The sequence below is a fragment of the Asterias rubens genome, unplaced genomic scaffold, assembly GCF_902459465.1.
Source record: "Asterias rubens unplaced genomic scaffold, eAstRub1.3, whole genome shotgun sequence".
NCBI lineage: Eukaryota > Metazoa > Echinodermata > Asteroidea > Forcipulatida > Asteriidae > Asterias > Asterias rubens.
In genome coordinates, this window is record NW_022985708.1 from 72176 (window position 1) to 91328 (window position 19153).

Consider the following 19153-nt stretch of genomic DNA (forward strand, 5'->3'; position numbering starts at 1 on the left):
ATTACTAGAGATCTAAAGTAATGCCGTACTTGTTTTCCGATTTAATGATGTAAATATTGCTGATTTTGCGGAGTTATCCTCTAATTTTGGTACAATTCCAAGATGGTGGACGTCATTAAACTTTTGGCGGGAACTTTAATTATATTATTTAGTTTGCCGTTATTTATGCTTTTCTGTTTGCCATCCATTTCCAATCTTTGGCAAATCGTTTATTATAGATAGTCTTTATCCAAGTTCACGGATTATTTCATTGATTTGTTTATTCTAAAATACATAATTTCTAGGCTGGAAAACAGCAACACTCTCGCGTCTGTTAAGGATTTCCTAATTAATTGTAAATAGTATTTGTGACTGTAAGTTTTATTCTAAATGTTTTATTTAAAGTATGTTTATTTAATTACACTCTTTCCTTTGACGTCGGAGACTTAACACCACATTATTTTCTCCTTCTTCAATTCAGATATAAATAAAAGTATGGAACAGCGAAGATTGTGTCCCGCAGGATCCTTTATTTAAGCCGATCACATCTGTTTTTGTTAGATCACATTTAGATTGGAAATCAAATGACATTCTATACATATCATATGCTTCTACTTTATGATTAGATTGACTATAAATGTTAATATTATGTTTGACTCTTTTTGCTTCTAGTTCTTCAATTGCAGTACCTTGTGCAGTTAACGATGCCAATGTAAATTTATCTTTGTCTAGAAAGCATTGATGTTTTTTCCTATCTAAATCATAAATTAAAATATGTTTTGTGACTTGTAACATAGCAAAAAATGCAAGTCTACTATTGCAGTCATCGTAACAATCGTTCAGCGTTAGAAAATCTTTATAATCTTCCCAGTTGTTATAATCGGCAAATTCTTCTTTAGCTTGTATAACCAACGGCGAGAAATCAATATTTAGTTGTCTTTGATTTCTGACTAACGCTGTTCCGATTTTTCCAAATTCTTTCGCCCACGGTTCCACATCTTCTTCCGTTTTGATAGATCTTTTTGTCATAGTGTTGCCGTACCTTTAATATATTTTCCTGGTTCTTCTTATAGATTCTTCTTTTTTTATACTTCCGTTCCTTCCAAATTCTCTGATACGTTTTCTTGTACGTCTTTGGCACTTTGTTCTTTTGATTTCTGTCCTGTTAATAACAATATTGAATACTAAATTTTGTGTAATTCTTTTAAAAATTGTGATTTTGTTTATAGTTAATTATAAAATGTTTGTACTCGCCGTCAATCTGGTCCGAAAATTTGCGTATAACGTTATTCAGTTGTCTGCGTCCAAAAATTGTTATCGCTATCAGTATTACTAATGCAAATCCACCGGTAATAGATTGCGATAACGAAAATGACGACTCCAGAGCTGATTGGTTTAATGTCAGTCCAGTTGTATTGTTCATGTCGATATGAGCGTATTTTATTTGAATCGTGTCTTTTATACTTTTGCTTGTTATTTGTTTTATTCTATTACGCGCTATATTAGAGCGTTCCGAACCCGTAGGGGAGAGGAAAAAAAAAAATCACGTCCTATTAATAAAAAAAACAACCGTCGCCGTCTAAATTTCCTTCTTCTTTAAAAAAAACTTCCCACCGTTGCCGTCGCTAAAATCTCAGGTTGCTATCTTCTCATTACATATAAAAGCTCACCGTTGCTGTTAGTTTGTACACGAGGTATAGGATATCACACGTATGTTTGTGTCGTACGCCACATACCCTATACCTCGTGTACAAACCAACAGCAACGGTGAGCTTTTATACGATACTTGGTTGTGGCCCACGTACGTGGGGGTGGCATACGCCACTACCACAACCAACGGCAACCTTTGCACAGCAACGGCGGTGAAATATTCTTAATATATAGAATATAAAAACACGCGCGAAGCTATAATACCTAACCAAACTAACTATTCCTACACGATCCAACGACGGCCCACCATAGTATCAAATGTAAGTGTAAGTCTTCTTTGTTGTCTGCTTTTGAGCATGCAGATGGTTCCATATTTACTACACTACTGTACCCTGACGTGTCTTCTCTTCTCTTCTTAGTTGCTTGACATACATTTACTGGCCCTTTACCTACAATATTATCAATTCTGCCTGTGTCGAATTCTGGGTCTCCGAAACTATCTATGACCAATTCCCAATCTATAGTCGGAACATGTAATGTACAAATATAGCCTATGCTATCTTCTAATCCACTGAGATACTCCCTTGTTGTTCGGATTACATCCCCAATACTCTTATCCTCTGATCCTCTACTTATTACCATACCAGTAAATGAATGTTGTGCACATAGTTCTTTTTTGGTTTGATACTCTCTTCCGAATCTTTCACCACTATAAATTTCCGCCATCTTCAGGCTTCTACTCTCGTATTCAGACAAATACGAAGCCATCCGATCCGAAAACTCATATGGTCCTTCATACATTGGCCAATCGCTAACCGATGCCGTTTTACTGACTGTGAATGATGTGTCCCTCTTTACGTTTTCTATCCCTCTGAAGTTGCATCTACTTATTACTGGCGTTACGCCTTCTATGACCTTTCTTGATAATGATCTACCCTTTAAGTTTGTGGCACTATTCTTATACCATCTACCAGCGATATTCGCCGCTAATACATATTTCTTCAAAGTATGTAAATTATCATGACTTGTGTTCCGGAATCCGGTCGCCATGTTGTATTGTCTACCTTGTTTTCTTGTGTTGACTTTTTCTCAGACGGCCGTCTCTCCCAAACACTCGTTTGTTCTGATGTTTGTGTATGATTTCTGAACTTCCTTCTGAGATCTGTCCTGTGTAAATAAAAATAAAGACTCATAAGTTATTTGTTCTTTAAATTACAATAAATTGTTGTTTTTCGTTTACACGTTTTGCTATATTAATCCAAATGTTGGTGTACATACCGTCTATTTGGTCTTGTAGGTTGCCTGTTATCTTATTGATATGCCTACTTCCGATTATCACTATCGCTATGAATATTACTAGCGATATGCCTCCTGTAATTGTTTGGCTTAAAGATGTGTCAAACGGAGCTAGGCTGGCCGCAATGTACATAGGTTATTACTATGACTATTTCTCATTCCGGTGGCCATATTGGCTTTCTACCTTGTCTTCTGAATCTTCTTTAGTCTCTTGTTCTGTATCTTGTCTTTAGCACCTTCTTCAAACTCCCGTTTCTTGAGAATTCACGTATCTGTTGTACTTCTCGTTGCCTTCCTCTGAAGGTTTTGTGGATGTCTGTCCTGTGTAAGAAAAATAAAGTTTCATAAGTTATATGTTCTTTAAATCACAAAGATTACTCGTTTGTTTTTACACTTTAGACATTTCTTTAATAAATTTATCGTGTACGTACTGTCAATTTGTGTTTGTAGGTTGTTAACCAGCCCGTTAACGTGTCATTTACTTAGTACAGCTGCTAGTACAAATACTACGAGCGCAATTCCTCCTGAAATTATTTGTGAAATCGTTATGTTAGATGGCAATTCACTACTCAAGTCGATCTGTCCTGTCTGGTTGAACATGTTTGTGAACTGTGAGCATTTTTTGTTCTTTCCGTCTTATCTACTACTGCGTTTTGTTATTCGTTGTTGTTGTATCGTGTTTTCACGCGTCTTAGATTCTATATTTTGCGCAATTTCTTGTTTTTTGTACGTGCGATTTACCTTGATCCGCGCGCGCTCTGACCCACCGCTTATTCCAAGTTTTTTAATCCGGGTGTGGTCCTATTCTTATGTCTTAAGGAGATTTTTTCCACCGTCGGTGAGAAGCCCAGGTTGTTATCTCCTTAAGACATAAGAATAGGACCACCGTAAACGTAGATTGGGGGTGTTGTGGCCCACATACGTGGGGTGGCGTACGCCACTTCCACAACACCCCCAATCTACGTTTACGGTGGTCCTATTCTTATGTGTTAGGTTGTTATCTTCTTAATAAGAAAGGACCACCGTTGCTGTTATTTTTAAACCATTTACTAGCTATGTCTGTATCTGACTGGCCAACGTACGACGGCCCAAGTGAATTCAGTGATCGAATGGCCTCATATTTGACTGAATATGAATCTCGTGGCCTTAAGATGTCTGGTTTCTCTGATCTTTTTAATTCAAAGAAAGGAATATTATCCCCATCATCTATCATTTGTTCATATTCTTCCATCTTTGGTTCATCTTCGCTCTCATAGTTAACTTCTGGTTTGTTTAACGTGTATCTTACCCTTTTTGGGGATACAAGTTCAACTTCTTCTACCATCTCTACTTCTTCTTGTGCGTGTATTACATCATCGTTTGCTTCTTGGAATGTTTGTAGTTTTTGATTGAAATTCCCTTTTCTTTTTAGGGGTGATTCATCAGACATGTCAACTTCTTCTTCGTATCGCATGCACCTGCAAGTATCGAACTCACAGGTGCTTTTGTCGTGAGCATCTGTTTCAACAATGTGATTCCAGTGATTGAGTGCCTCTTTCAATGTGAATTTTTGTCCATAATGTCTTTCACAAGTGCTCCCATTAATACTTTCCCTCTTTCACTATAGTCGTAATCTCTGACACCTACAGTCTTAACAATTAAGTCTACCATACTGTTAATCTGACCATGGATTGCTTTCTCTTCATGTTTGTCTACTGTCTTAGTTATTCCATCAATTAACTTCTCATAGCAACCTGGATGTAAATCGGCCGATTTGTCTTGCCATGGTAATTGGTCCCATTCTATTCTTGACCATTTGTGTACATCACATCTGTTATCGAGTGCTTCCCTGTTCATAGAATTCATGACATGTTTCCATGGCATGTGGTTGTTCGTTAGTATGCAAGGTACCCGTCCAATTCTGCTTGCTCCCGCGAATTTTACAGCCACTTCGGCATTTTCGCCTCCAAGTAACTCTTTCATTTTTTTCGACATTTGATCGGTTATGAGTAGTTCGTTGAACAAGCACCAACGCTTTCCCTTCATTGACATGAATTGAAAGATATTGGAGTCTGATTGGCAACCCCCTCCAATGATTGCATGGTTTTGGCATGCTCGTTGGAGGGGGCGAATGATCCATGATTTACCGGCATTTGACGGTCCATAGATACAGTTGGAGTTTTTTTTCTTGTTTGTTGTGCCTTTGTTGAACACATTGTGTATCTTATCTACCCATTGTGTTACATCTTCTCTCTGTTTTTTCAGAAAGTGTGTCATTGCTTTGATTGAGTCTTTTTTACTCAGTATCTGAGTACTTGATGACTCGTCGTATCGTGCATTTGTACCATACCGATTTTCATAGGTGGCAATGTATTCATTCAAAGTTTTTTTATAGTCAATACTTTTATAATGCTTGGCTGCATTGTCCCATACTGATTTTGCCATTTGTGGATTTACTGTGGCCCGGTGCAGCAGCTTATGGTCGGGGTCTTCTAAGTATGCCATATGTGCCATTAACTCAGGAATGTTATCCATGTTAGTTTCTCTATATTTACACATCAATTTGTAAAACAAATTAAACCTTTGTTCTGATACAGTTGGTTTTTTGCCTGTGTCAAATTTAGCTTCTTGTGAAGTTATATTTACACTTGTTCGTTTTGTTTCTCTTTCTTCCTGTTTACTCATCATCAATTCCATGAATGAAATGATTGAACTAACTCTTATCCAAGCTTCAAGGATTCCATCGAGATCATTTACCATATAACCTATGTTACCTTCTTGTTTCATTGTGTCTCTCTTATAGACGTCGTCAAGGTTAACTACTATCCATCTAGGCGGACATAATATGTACTGTAGTGCTCGACTGCCACTAGCCATTGTTTTGGCTTCTACGTTGATGTTTATATTCTTACGATAATTTCTATATCTATAAGTATTCAACAGATCTCCTGAATTTTTTCGTACCCATAGTACTACATGTAAATGTATATCCTCTTTGTTTTCTCTCTTAGTACACGCTGATGGCCCCATATTACATATTCTTGTGTACCCTGTCATTTGTGTCTTTTCTGGTTCTTCTACAACTTTTGGTGCTTCCCCTAGTATGTTCTTAATTCTTCCGCAGTCAAATTCTGGGTCTCCAAATGCGTCAATGACTAGTAGTGAGTCTACGGTTGGATCATGAAGTGTGCATACGTATCCTACATTGCTATCTAGCCCTTGTAAGTATTCTCGTGTTGCTTTAATTACATCTCCGATAGTTTAATCTTCATTACCTTTACTTACTACCATACCAGTAAAACTGTGTTGGGAACATATGTCTTTTTTCGACTGGTACTGACGACCAAATCTCTCCCCACTGTAAATTTCAGACATCTTAGGCCACGAGATTCATATTCAGTCAAATATGAGGCCATTCGATCACTGAATTCACTTGGGCCGTCGTACGTTGGCCAGTCAGATACAGACGATCCCTTACTTACATTAAATACAGTATCACGATGTATGTTTTCAATACCACGGAAACTACCTCTACTGATATTTGGTGTTATCCCTTCTACTAACTTTCTAGAAAGTTTAGTGCCTTTGAGATTTGTTCCATTACGTGGGGGTGGCGTACGCCACTACCACAACCATGGCATGTTTTTGACCGTTGGTTTGAACATGGGGTATAGGGAATCATTCCAAGTTTGTGTATGTGGCATATGCCACATACACATACTTCCGATTCCCAATACCCCATGTATTCCAGAGATAATGTGGTCTACGGTTTCTTCATATTTTTCGCAGATCCTACATTGTGGGTTCATTCCATCTTTGATGATGTGATGGTGAAATGATCTGGTGTCGAGACTCTGAACTTGGGCGGCAAGTGTTTTTGAGCCATTGGTGTGTCTTCAGTTGGTCAACATCTGCTTTTTTCATCCTTTTTGTATACTTCCCGTGCATTACGTTGTCTTCCCAGGTTTTCTGTAGTTGTTTATGACCCTTGGTTTTTGCTGTCTTCTTTACTCGCTTTGCAGATGGTTGCTTTATTATCGGGTGGTGCGATTTCTGAGTAGTCAAGCTCTCTTTTGAATTTTACTGCTTCTTTTTTGATGGAGTAGAGCTTTTTCTTTTCATCATGGTGTTTCACTATTTGGAGGGGTGGGTCATTATTTTTTGTGAGATAAGCATCTAGACTGATTGTGGAGGTTATTATTATTATTATTATTTGTCACATTGCCAGGTTATCCCAAATACCAAAAATCAAAACTAAAGAAAATTGTTCCTCCAAGCACACCACAAATTTACAAATAAACGCCGACTTTAGAATTAATGCGTTTTACGCTAACTTATTTATTTACAATTGAATATTTACACTTTGACCAATTTAACAAAGGAAAATAAAGTACGAATAACTTAATAAATTACAATGTCGCAAATCAGTACGACAATAATCTTTCAAAGTCTGGACGACTACTGCGTCTATAAATTACTCTTCTGGCGTCCACCGCCCACTGCCTAGTCTTGGTGCAAGACGTTTCTCGTTTCCTTTTCACGCACACCGTGGCCAATTCACCGACAGCGCGCGCGCCGACTCACCTGACTTTAGTTCACTCACCGCCCCGGAGAAACGTCTTGGTCCGTGTGCATGTTTGAGTTATGTGACCTCACATACATATTCAACGTGTGGGTCAACAAAATGCTACGCACGCGCACAACTGGAAACAGACAAGTGGGCCAGCCTGGTAACTTGCATGCACCCGACGTGTCGAGTAAAAGCCTCGCTGCATCATGCTACGGCAGGAACCCGGGGAAATACACACCATGTGCGTTTTGTTGTGCATGCAAAGGCGATCACTGATCTTTATGTTATTATTAATTAGAGATCAGCGGTTGCGATCGATTGTTAGAGGGAAGAAATTGTCAGTCAATGAAAAAATACTATAACAATATTGCTGACCGCATCGTCAAGACTCGAGGAGTCGAGAGTTTTATTTGCGGATGAGAGAACTTGTACCTTGTATGGGTATATTTGCACATTATTTCGAAAATAAAGAAAGATATCCTCCATGGCTATCGGCACTTAACTATAAAGCACAGTTTTGGGCGAAAATTGTCCTCCATTACATGTCACGTCTAATTGTGGCCAAGTGCGTCGGCAAAGGATATGTCTGACATGTACATGTACCTTCTTGTACACATGCATACAGTACACAACCGAATGCCAACGAGGTGTTGTGGCTGGGCTTCTTATCTTCGCGAAGACGTGTCAAATTACTCATAGGCTTAGATATTTAATGGTGGTCGACCACCGGTTGATTTTGACCTCTAATTCTACCTCCATGTTTTGACCAAGCTGTGTGAGTATGATACGGAAGTTTCGGATGTAGTGTTTATTTTTTTCTGCATAAAAAGTACTTTCAGGCACTGTGACCCTATAATTTTTTTCACCTACAAAGTTACCCTTTGGACTAAGACTAAAAATGCCAGAAAATCCCATGTTCGTGAACATCGATCTATTTTTGTTAGCTCTGTTGCTAAACATCCTCGTTCATAACATTTTAAGATTCCATTCCCCTCAATTAATTGCACTTACAAAATTCTCAAAATCTTCCCTAAAAACGTATTTTAGGGCAAACTAAAATTCGCACATCGTTCAGCAGCAATCATGTACAAAAACTAAAAGACGAACGTAAATGTACAAGCCCTACACACCAACTAACATACAAGGAAGCCTGGCTGTTTCTGGTTGCGTTGCACCAAAGACGTACAGATACCAGACTGGGGGAAATTATGCTGATACTGCTCCGTCAGAGTTATGCAGGCCTAGCGCAGCACGGCATGATTGGAATGTGCTCGGAATTTCCCGAGCGATCAGCACACGGACCAAGACGTTTCTCCGGGGCGGTGAGTGAACTAAAGTCAGGTGAGTCGGCGCGCGCGCTGTCGGTGAATTGGCCGCGGTGTGCGTGAAAAGGAAACGAGAAACGTCTTGCACCAAGACTACCCACTGCCTACAATATAAGTTTGTTTCAAGTTTACATCACCAATCCTTCTCGTCCTTAGGCTCCGGCAGTCTCTCCCCTTCAGCCGGGTGTTCCGGGTGTAGCGACGTGTCTCCTCCCCACGCACCCACCTCCACTGAACCCTCTCAAGGCCGATGTATCGTAATCTCTTCTCCATACTGGGACCCCTGAAATTTTACCCAAAATACTTATTAATAGTACAGGTTCTGCTGAGTTACATTGTCTCACTAATTCGGATCGGCCGCCCATCAAACAAACTCGCCAGCACTTGTATACTTAACATCAAATTAATTTACATTTTGGTTGCAATAATCAGCACTCTTACGAAGTTTCCCTTCTTCCAGTTTTTGTCTCAAAACCAGCCATACAACATTCTTTATACAAAGGAAATAGTACGAAACTACCATAATTAAATTAACTTACAGTTTCGGCGAGAATACGTCTCTTTAAAACTGGCTCCCCTTATAATACTGCAAAAACGAGTTTTGTCTCAACTCGGTTGGACCGTCTGTCTTCTGCTGCAGAAACAACTTTTGTAAACCTAGACTTGACAGATAAACCACTGCATTAAGTTTAGTTAGTGTCTACAGCCATACTACGCTGAAAACACCGGTTCTCGTCTGATCACCGAGGTTAAGCAGTGTCAGGCCCAGTCAGTACTTGAATGGGAGACCTCCTGGGAATACTGGGTGCCGTAGACTTTCCTTTTTTTTCCCTCAAAGATACCACTTTTGTAATTTTAGACTTGACAGTTAAACCACTGCATTAAGTTTAGTTAGCGTCTATAGCCATACTACGCTGAAAACACCGGTTCTCGTCTGATCACAGAAGTTAAGCAGCGTCAGGCCCAGTCAGTACTTGGATGGGAGACCTCCTGGGAATACTGGGTGCCGTAGACTTTCCTGATTTTTTTCCCCTCAAAGATACCACTTTTGTAATTTTAGACTTGACAGTGAAACCACTGCATTAAGTTTAGTTAGTGTCTACAGCCATACTACGCTGAAAACACCGGTTCTCGTCTGATCACCAAAGTTATGCAGCGTCAGGCCCAGTCAGTACTTGGATTGGAGACCTCCTGGAAATACTTGGTGCCGTAGACTTTCCTGATTTTTTTCTTCAAAGACTCAACTTTTGTAAACCTAGACTTGACACTTAAGCCACTGCATAAAGTGTAGTTAGTGTCTACAGCCATACTACGCTGAAAACACCGGTTCTCGTCTGATCACCGAAGTTAAGAAGCGTCAGGCCCAGTCAGTACTTGGATGGGAGACGTCCTGGGAAAACTGGGTGCCGTAGATTTTCCTTTTTTTTTTCAGAGTAACAACTTTCGTAAATCTAGACTTGCCACTTACAGCAGTGCATAAAGTTAATGTCTACAGCCATACTACGCTGAAAACACCGGTTTTCATCTGATCACCGAAGTTAAGTAGCGTCAGGCCCAGTCAGTACTTGGATGGGAGACCTCCCGGGAATACTGGGTGTCGTAGACTTTCCTTTTTTTCCCTCAAAGATACCACTTTTGTAATTTTAGACTTGACAGTTAAACCACTGCATTAAGTTTAGTTAGTGTCTACAGCCATACTACGCTGAAAACACCGGTTCTCGTCTGATCACAGAATTTAAGCAGCATCAGGCCCAGTCAGTACTTGGATGGGAGACCTCCTGGAAATACTGGGTGCCATAGACTTTCCTTTTTTCCCCTCAAAGATACCACTTTTGTAAATTTAGACTTGACACTTAAGTCACTGCATTAAGTTTAGTTAGTGTCTACAGCCATACTACGCAGAAAAACCGGTTCTCGTCTGATCATCGAAGTTAAGCAGCGTCAGGCCCAGTCAGTACTTGGATTGGAGACCTCCTGGAAATACTTGGTGCCGTAGACTTTCCTGATTTTTTTCTTCAAAGACTCAACTTTTGTAAACCTAGACTTGACACTTAAGCCACTGCATGAAGTGTAGTTAGTGTCTACAGCCATACTACGCTGAAAACACCGGTTCTCGTCTGATCACCGAAGTTAAGAAGCGTCAGGCCCAGTCAGTACTTGGATGGGAGACCTCCTGGGTCATCCCCCCTCCGAGGACTTATCCTGGGCGACCAATCACCGGAAGCCCTCTTTGATTCAACCAATTTCACCGGAAGTTTTAGTAGAAAAGCGCCCTCTCTTGACTCTTGGATTTCTTTCCCCAAATACACTTGTACAAGTCTAATTTTGACCAGTTTCTGTATTCATAGAGCAACCCAACACAAAAATAACCCAAAAATAACACATTATTGTGCTTTCAGTGAAAGTGAAAAAAAGAAGAGAATAATGAAGGATAAACGTTTTAAAACTAATTTATGTGCTTTCCTGATCACTTTTTGATTGAAATTACTCCATTTTCAACAACTCTTATTGCTTGTAACTTCTTTAGGCTTGATATTTTTTATACCAACAATGAATTTGGCTAATCGTTTAGTTAGTGACACAGAAATCATGCTAAAACAAATAGAAAAATTTTAATCACCTTGAAAGAAATTATCATAATAAAACAAAGGACAAACAACACAAAGTATAGATTTTAATAATAAACACCATTTTTATTAAAATACTCTGTATTTTAATTGCTTCTACCTGTTATATGCATTCTTTCTTTAAAACAGATCAAAAGCATGAAAAACCCAAAACTGTTTACCTACAAATACCGAGTTCCTTGGATGACACATTAGGTTTTCACTTTCATGTACCTCTCCCCCTTTCCCCACCCAAGCTAAACCCAAACCCCACGTGCAGTACATATAAATGCCTATACACCGCATTACCATGCATTGATCTCTTAGCATAGTCAGTACAGTTTACCCCCCCCCACACTACTCCCACGAAAATAAATCTACCTGCAGTACATACATATATACACCACATAACCTAGTTACTGATCTCCAAGCATGTAACTATTTAAGGAAGTATTAAAGCGACAGTCATTCTTGTATAAAAGTACCGGTATACAAGTTCCATCATCATTCAGCTATAATGGTAGCTGAAAACCAAACTCTTTTTGATGAGACTATTTGCCAGAATCAATCAAAATGCAAATAATTCCATGCATTTACGATGATAATGTTGAAAACTCTTTTCATACTTCAAAAATATCCCAAAGGAGGATAAAACAAAAATAAGAGTAGAAAATGTTCCTAATATTGTTTTCACCTACAAAAACCTACAAATTCCTCCCTAAGATTGGGCATTAGGTTTTCACGTTCAGTACCTATCCCCCCACCCCAACCCAGCCACTGCCTCCATAATACTGTATCGTACACAGCACAACCTGGCAATGAACTCTCTTGTAATGCAAGTAGTGCTTTACTAAGTGGGGACTTACTTGACAGGTGTTCAGGGTCTGACAGCAGGCTGTGCAACAACAAAAACAATTGGCTGAATGAGATATGCACAGATTCAAGATAAAAAATTAAGGAATACTTGAAAAGTAGAACCTATTCACGAATTTCGGTTCTCTTCCTCCTTTCAAGCTCTTCGTCTACCTCTCATTTAAAATGTTCAAAGTTGTTGTAAACTTTCTGAAATCCTGGTGTAGTTGATTTGCTTGTTGTTGGACAGAAAGTGAAAATTTTCTGATTGCTGCCAACAGTCTTGGTCTTTGATGGTGTGTACCTTTTACGAAGCCCACCACATTTTGGTACATGACATGCAGCACATGGTTTGGTGGATTGGTTAGGGATGGAACGAGTCTGTTTTGGTGGTGGAGGAGGTGGAGGTTGACATATGAAAGGCACACTACTTGATGCAGGTTGTAGGGAGACAGATTGTGCCATTGGCTGTGAAGGCACGACTAAGAGAATTGGTACACCACTTGAAGATGCAGTTGATTTTGGACAAATGCGACGTGGACATTTGGGCTCTGTGGAAGCTGTTGACTGGGGTGGAACTTCATTCAGATCAGGCGTTGCAGGAGCATCATGCCGCCTCTTCTCTCCAACTCGCCTACCAGACTCGTGGGGTACGTCTTTATATTGCACTTCAGTGTAAGCTGGTGATGGAAGGGACTGAGGGAGTTTGGATGCGGCTGGCATCGGCTTAGATGATACAACTTTACGGTGAGATGTCACTTTTGGTATCGTAGTTGCAAGACAGTTTGATTTCTTCTCTTGCCTTGCAATAAAGGCTGTGATGGATTTTGCATTTATGTTCGGGAGTGGGATTGCAATCTCCGACAAGACTGGATCATCTTTTACTCGATCCACAATCCTTTTGTAACTCGCTTTTATAACTCCTGCAATTTTAGTTGGCGAAGACAATACTCCAACCTTTGGTCTATTCTTCAGCATTTTGATGAGAGTATAAAGTAGCCTCGATTCTTCTGTTATCATTGCTGCCTGAGGGTATCGCATCCAGCCGAATTTTGTTTTTGTGCAGCACTCATTTCTTTGCTTTCCGACCCTGAACATCTCCCAAACAAAGTATAACCTCACTTAGACTCATACTTTTTTACAAAATTCTTGGCACACCTGTCATGCTCAGACAAGTTATTAGCTGCTGCTGCTATGTTTTTCCTTAGATTGACTGGGACCAGATGATTGTCATCATTACCGCACAGTTCAAGGAGGAGCAGTGCCAGTTTTTCTACATCATCATATCCTGGAAGATGGAGATGACTAGGTGTCATGAGTACATCTTCCAGGACCGGACTGACCTCTTCTGTCATCTGCTCCTCCTTCACAACGGCATGTTTTGTACTTATAACATTCATGGGGCCCACTTGAATGGGGTTGACTTAAATGGGTTCATCAATTCCTTCGTCCTCGGATTCGCACTCAATGTATTCTTCTTGCTCTTCTTCTTGCTCTTCTTCAGCTGAATACAAAAGGAGAACGAACATGTTAACAGCAAGCAGTTAGCTTTTCATTTGTTTCAACAAAAAACACATGAATATAACTTGGATATAGTTTTAAGAGACTTCAGAACTGTGGACTTTCTATAGGTGAAATACAAGTCTATTTGTCAAAAAACTTATTTTGTTCTTTTCTGCCAACAATTGCTTCTAGAGTTATATAGTCCACAGACAGTGCAAAATAATAATTATGAAAGTGAAAGAGTTCAGCTGTCAAATCACAAGTTTTGCAATATTATTATGAGGTTTTATATTTAACTTTAAGTTTTCTAACCATGTATCTCAAGGCTAAGAAAACATAGGTACCACCCTATTTGTCTTAGGACATGGGAAAGAACATGTGTATGCTTGAAAGTGTTTCTCACCTGCTTGAATATAATAGCCCTTTGGAGTAAAGTCAGTGGACTGTGAATAGCTGTACTCAACTCCCAAAAGCTCTTGCTCTGAAGGATCTGGGTCATCTTGGTCCATTGTGGAAGAAAAATTGGGCTGAAATAAATTCTTTTCTTTCCCAAACAGGATTTCGGCATGGTTGTTGAGCCTCTGTACCTGTCTGGGATCGAAGCATGAGGTTCCTGTCATCCCTCCAGCAATCTTCCGCTTGTTCATTTTACCATTCCATTGAACGGCGAAGGAGATGAGATAAACCTGGTAAGAGGGACAGAAAATGACTCGCCACATTATAGAGTACATGTTTTTAAATGAAATTTTAACATACCTGTCAAAATGCACTTTATAATGAATGTATTTTAAATGCATACATTCTAATTTGATTGACAGAACAAAGGAGTGACAGAATGAAAGAGGAGTCAAACCTGTGCGCATCACTCAACATAGACCTGAATCTGTCCTCCATCAGGGTCAACACAACTTAATTCAGAGGTGAACTGTTTTATCAAAATGGACTAATGCTCATTATTTCTGACCATGGAGTGAAACCAGTGAACATGTTCTTTTAAGACCATGGTCAGACCTGTCCTACTAAATTGGTAGTTTTTTTTTATTAAATGTCCATCTGTTCTGCTTGTTCTGAGTGATTGATTGCATACACTCTATACTCAAGTGTGAGGCACAACAGGAATTCTTAAACTTGTCACAAAATGCACCATACATGTGTATGTACAAAAGAGGTGCTACTTTGTAATTCTGACTGAACATATGATACCAGAACAATATAAATGTAGACGCTAACCTGGAAAGGAATTATTCCACATCGCTTCGAAGGGATGGCATTTAGTAAGTGGGAATGGAGCCCTTCCAAGGCGTTGCTGCCTCTTCTACATCTGTATTTGTTCAGTTTTACCCCATTGATAGTAACAATCTTGGTCGTAACGTACAGCTGGACATTTGGTGGATCCTGAAAATAATGACCAAAATGTTGATAATTCCGAAACTTTTATCAAAAGTTCTGCATATAATGTTTTTACATTCTAAAGTCAAATCTTCTGGCACTAAAACTATAGCTATAACTATAGGGAAAACGATAGCGCTTCTGTGTCCCATATCTAACGTGGCCGAAGGCAGAGTTGGATATGGGATGCAGAAGCGCGTGTGTGATAATGTCTTTATCTTCAAGCAAACTTGGCGCGCAGTTAGAACACACCAGACGCAGGGTGTGATATGGGCCACGAAATATAGGTTTATATCACACTCTTGATAGCTATGGATCAACCAATCAGAATCAAGGATTCAAGCCTAGTTTAAAATAATTTAAATCATCAGTTTTAAATTTGTCATTCTGTTTAACACTTAGAGCATGTACATTGGGGTCTTCTATAAATTATGTCAGACCTTCTCTTTTTGTACAAATTGGGAACAGTCAAGACTTAACGATCACTGCATAATTTGGTTCTAAAATGAAGTATAGTAGGGCTTAAACAGATATGGTGTCACACATTTAAAAGTTTAACACTTACTCCCAAAGCAATACAGCCTGCAGATTGAAAAAAAAATAGTTTAGCTTCATCACTTGTATCGGGACTGTAATATTCTGATACCAGTACAGGAGCATAGATGCTTGTTGTTACAAGTTAGTTGGACACAGGGGTACAGTGTACCGATACTGGATTGTAACAAAATCACCTTTTGCGCTGTCAGTGTTGTACAGATCAACTATTAGCAGGCTATTGCTGTGTAACGTAATAACGCACTGTTTATTCTTAACTGCATACAACTCAGATGTTTACTAGCAGTTTCCCAATGCTTATCGACAGCTTCGTGTGATTTGAATAAAGGGATGCCATCGATGTCTAGCCCAGCTCGACCCTAAAACTCTTCCAAGATGTACTCAATAGCAAGTGCACTCTCCTGCAGAAACAAACAAGAAATCTGTTTAAATGAACTAATTTTAATAAATCATGATTCCTTAGTTTTTCACATACTTAATTCCTGAGTGAGCAAGAAGACAAAACAACAGTGAAAAGTTACTGATGGGTATGTTTTACACTTAACAACATCTGAACATCAACAATGCAAAGATCATTTTTAGTTCTTGAAAAGAAAATAGGCACAAAATAAATCAGTTTACCTGGACACCACATGTCGCTCGCCGCACGTAAGATGATGCCTGATATGGCTTGACGAAAGACAGCATTTCGTCATCCCGGTACTGCGAGAAGTCCCTGTCCCCTTTTCGGATGGCTTGGATCAGTTGGTTCATGTCATGCTTGTTATATGCCAGTACTGCACCAGCTAGAGCACTAATAAAAACTCCATACTTGGCATGTGACTGCTTGATCACTACAGCTTCCCATCGGTGGAGCCAGTGCCAAATGTCAAGTCTGATGACCATACCATCATCACTCCAGTCCTGGAAGAGGGACTGAAGTCATGAGGCCCCACCATCCCTGAAACAAATGCAATCAGAATTGAACAGAAATTGTCAACCATTTCCACTTTATTCCATATAAATGTTATGGTGAAAATAAGCATACCTCATAGGTTAGTTTGCCAAAGTGTATGATCGTTTGAACAGAACACAATCTTACTACTTAGCGATTTAAGATCACGGAAGAGGCCATTGTTGATGAAAGTATTTTTACAGTTCAAAACAGTTTGAAAGCCGTTCGGTGAACAAACATATGAACCATGATGGTCAAGGGGTTCTTTGTAAATCAATTATTGATTGGGGTTGTAGGTTCGAGGGTCAGCATGCTGTTTCCCCATGAAGAGAGATGACTCTGCTAATTTCCTGGTAATAATAATGGCTGTGGAATGGGACTATGGTGAAAAGCTGATATGGCGGCAAATTACCAAAGCACAAAAAACTTGACCTACCTACAACAGTTGTTGTCAGCGTAGAGCACTTTTGGCGCTGCAGCATTGGCACGTTTAAAGCGTCTGATGAGTCCCTGAGCAAACCTCCTGTAGCAATTCTCCGACTCGGAGGTGACCACAACAGTTGTCAGAAACTGGCCACTCGTTCAGCACACTGGTAACATAATGCATGGTGCCTTTTCCATCTCCATAAACTTTCTTAAGAACCTGTATATAGCATACATGAAACGCAAAATTACAGCTGTGGTAAAAAAAATCTGTCCAAGACCGATTTCTTCATGTTCATCTTCAATAAGGGAATAAATGTGTGGTGACAAGCTCTTAAAGGGTAGTTGAGAACGAGTCACTGCTCTTTTTACTTGTCTGTTTTCCAACGTTCTTGAGGTCTGTTAATGCTGGTGTGCATTTTTAGAAGGCAATTTTTGGATAGCATTTGTGTGCATAGTAATGCATCCTCAAATCCATGCTATCCGAAAACAACCGGTTATAAACAGCTCTGGCTGTGCCTTTATCAACCCTAACACCCCCGCTTGACATGCTCTCCAGAAATAGGGATAGCAAAACTGTCTGGGGTATTTCTGAGTTGCAATTTAAAATCAAATTTTCAATTACTCTTACAGAAATATTAAAAGCTCCTTTTTCTTCAACACGACAAAAAAGTACATTTTGTTTTAATTTTCACTTTCTGGCTCAAGATTTTTTTCTAGATTTAATTTTTTACTGTGCCATAGTAGTACTTTGGTAACGAAACTGAAAAAGGTCAGAATAATAAAAAAAAATAAAAAAAATAGAAATTTACCTGTTTTGTACCATCCATGCACAGTGTCTCTCCAGTCACACTCGTGATAATTGATCGGTAGACAGACATCTTTTCCATCTCAACGATGAGTTGAGCTCTACGGAGGACACGGGGGACGCGGGGTGTAGTGTTGGTCAGTGAAGGAGAGTATACCACGCTGTGATTTAGGTGCTTTGCTGGCAGTATGTGCCTCCATCAGTAGTGTCTGGTACAAGTCTCGCCTCTCTGCATACCATTCGTCATGGCCTTGCTGGATCATCCGGTGCACCTTGGTCATAGACACAGAATTGAGCCTGTCACTCAGGAATGTCACCACATTCTTGTCTATAGCCCGCTTTCCGCAGATGATGGCTGGGAACATGCTCCTAACTGCTGGAGAAAGTTGCATGAGGATGCTTGGGCTGAAGGCATGCCATCGATATTGGAGTTGCTGATCATCTTCACTCTTGGCCTGCTGTCTAAGTCTCATGCAGGGATTGCGTTTAAGTCTTTCCGTCAAGAGGGTGTAGTCGTTCCTCATGCCGCATACTTGTCGAGCAGTGTTTCCATAGCCGCTTTTGGTCAGGTAGCTTCCTGGTGGAGCAGGACACTTTGGATTGGGGCACTTCATCTTGATCTCCATCACTCCAACTGGTCTCCAGAAGAGGACAGGAGTGGTGAAGAAAGACAGCATAGATGGCAAGGACCCTTTTCACTGAAGTTGGAAGAGGTGGGGGATTAAATTCCATCTTCTTCTTGAAGATTTGCCGAGTCCCAAATTCTCCTTTGGCAGTAGTGTACATCTTTGCACTTTCAAAGATGCCATATGGCCCATCAGTCTTTAGCCATCGGACGTTTGAGGGAGGGATGCCCTGAACTTGCGCTGGAGGCTCGTCCCAGAATTTCTGCCACCCTTCCTGCAAGGTAGAATCATCCACAGAGGACAAAGATCTGTCTGCTGATGACGTCGAAGGTCTGTCTTCTGATGGCAATGTTGCTGTTGATGAAGGCAGAAGCTTTCCAACAGATGTTATTTGAGTGGACACACCAACCCCCGAGTCTATGAGTACATCCTCTGAAAAGTCAGAGTAAATACCAATTTTAGTTTTAAACAAATAAGAAAAACAAATGATGCTACATTCTTTCAAATGTACCATATTTTCACCATAAATGAGCTATTTATATAAAGATGCAATAAGGATCTACAGCAAAGGAGTAGGTCACTGTCCATTTGCTCGAGCCGTCACCCCCTACCTATAACCCAGAATGAGTCGAAGATTAAACGCCTTGTAAAATTTGAA

At 39.9% G+C, this 19153-nt stretch overlaps 4 non-coding genes and 4 pseudogenes across 4 annotated transcripts; 7 read left to right on the plus strand and 1 right to left on the minus strand.

Moving 5' to 3' along the window:
• The first annotated feature begins 9497 nt into the window (after positions 1-9497).
• LOC117305927 lies at positions 9498-9616 on the plus strand. The gene has a single exon (XR_004520756.1). It is a non-coding gene; the product is annotated as a 5S ribosomal RNA (ribosomal RNA).
• A 79-nt stretch (positions 9617-9695) lies between these two features.
• On the plus strand, positions 9696-9814 carry LOC117305926. Its single transcript, XR_004520755.1, has one exon. It is a non-coding gene; the product is annotated as a 5S ribosomal RNA (ribosomal RNA).
• An 82-nt stretch (positions 9815-9896) lies between these two features.
• LOC117305944 lies at positions 9897-10015 on the plus strand (annotated as a pseudogene).
• Positions 10016-10095: 80 nt separating this feature from the next.
• On the plus strand, positions 10096-10214 carry LOC117305936. The gene has a single exon (XR_004520765.1). It is a non-coding gene; the product is annotated as a 5S ribosomal RNA (ribosomal RNA).
• A 72-nt stretch (positions 10215-10286) lies between these two features.
• On the plus strand, positions 10287-10405 carry LOC117305929. Its single transcript, XR_004520758.1, has one exon. It is a non-coding gene; the product is annotated as a 5S ribosomal RNA (ribosomal RNA).
• Positions 10406-10483: 78 nt separating this feature from the next.
• Positions 10484-10602, plus strand: LOC117305953 (annotated as a pseudogene).
• A 78-nt stretch (positions 10603-10680) lies between these two features.
• Positions 10681-10798, plus strand: LOC117305960 (annotated as a pseudogene).
• Positions 10799-12383: 1585 nt separating this feature from the next.
• On the minus strand, positions 12384-17942 carry LOC117305900 (annotated as a pseudogene).
• Positions 17943-19153: the final 1211 nt, after the last annotated feature.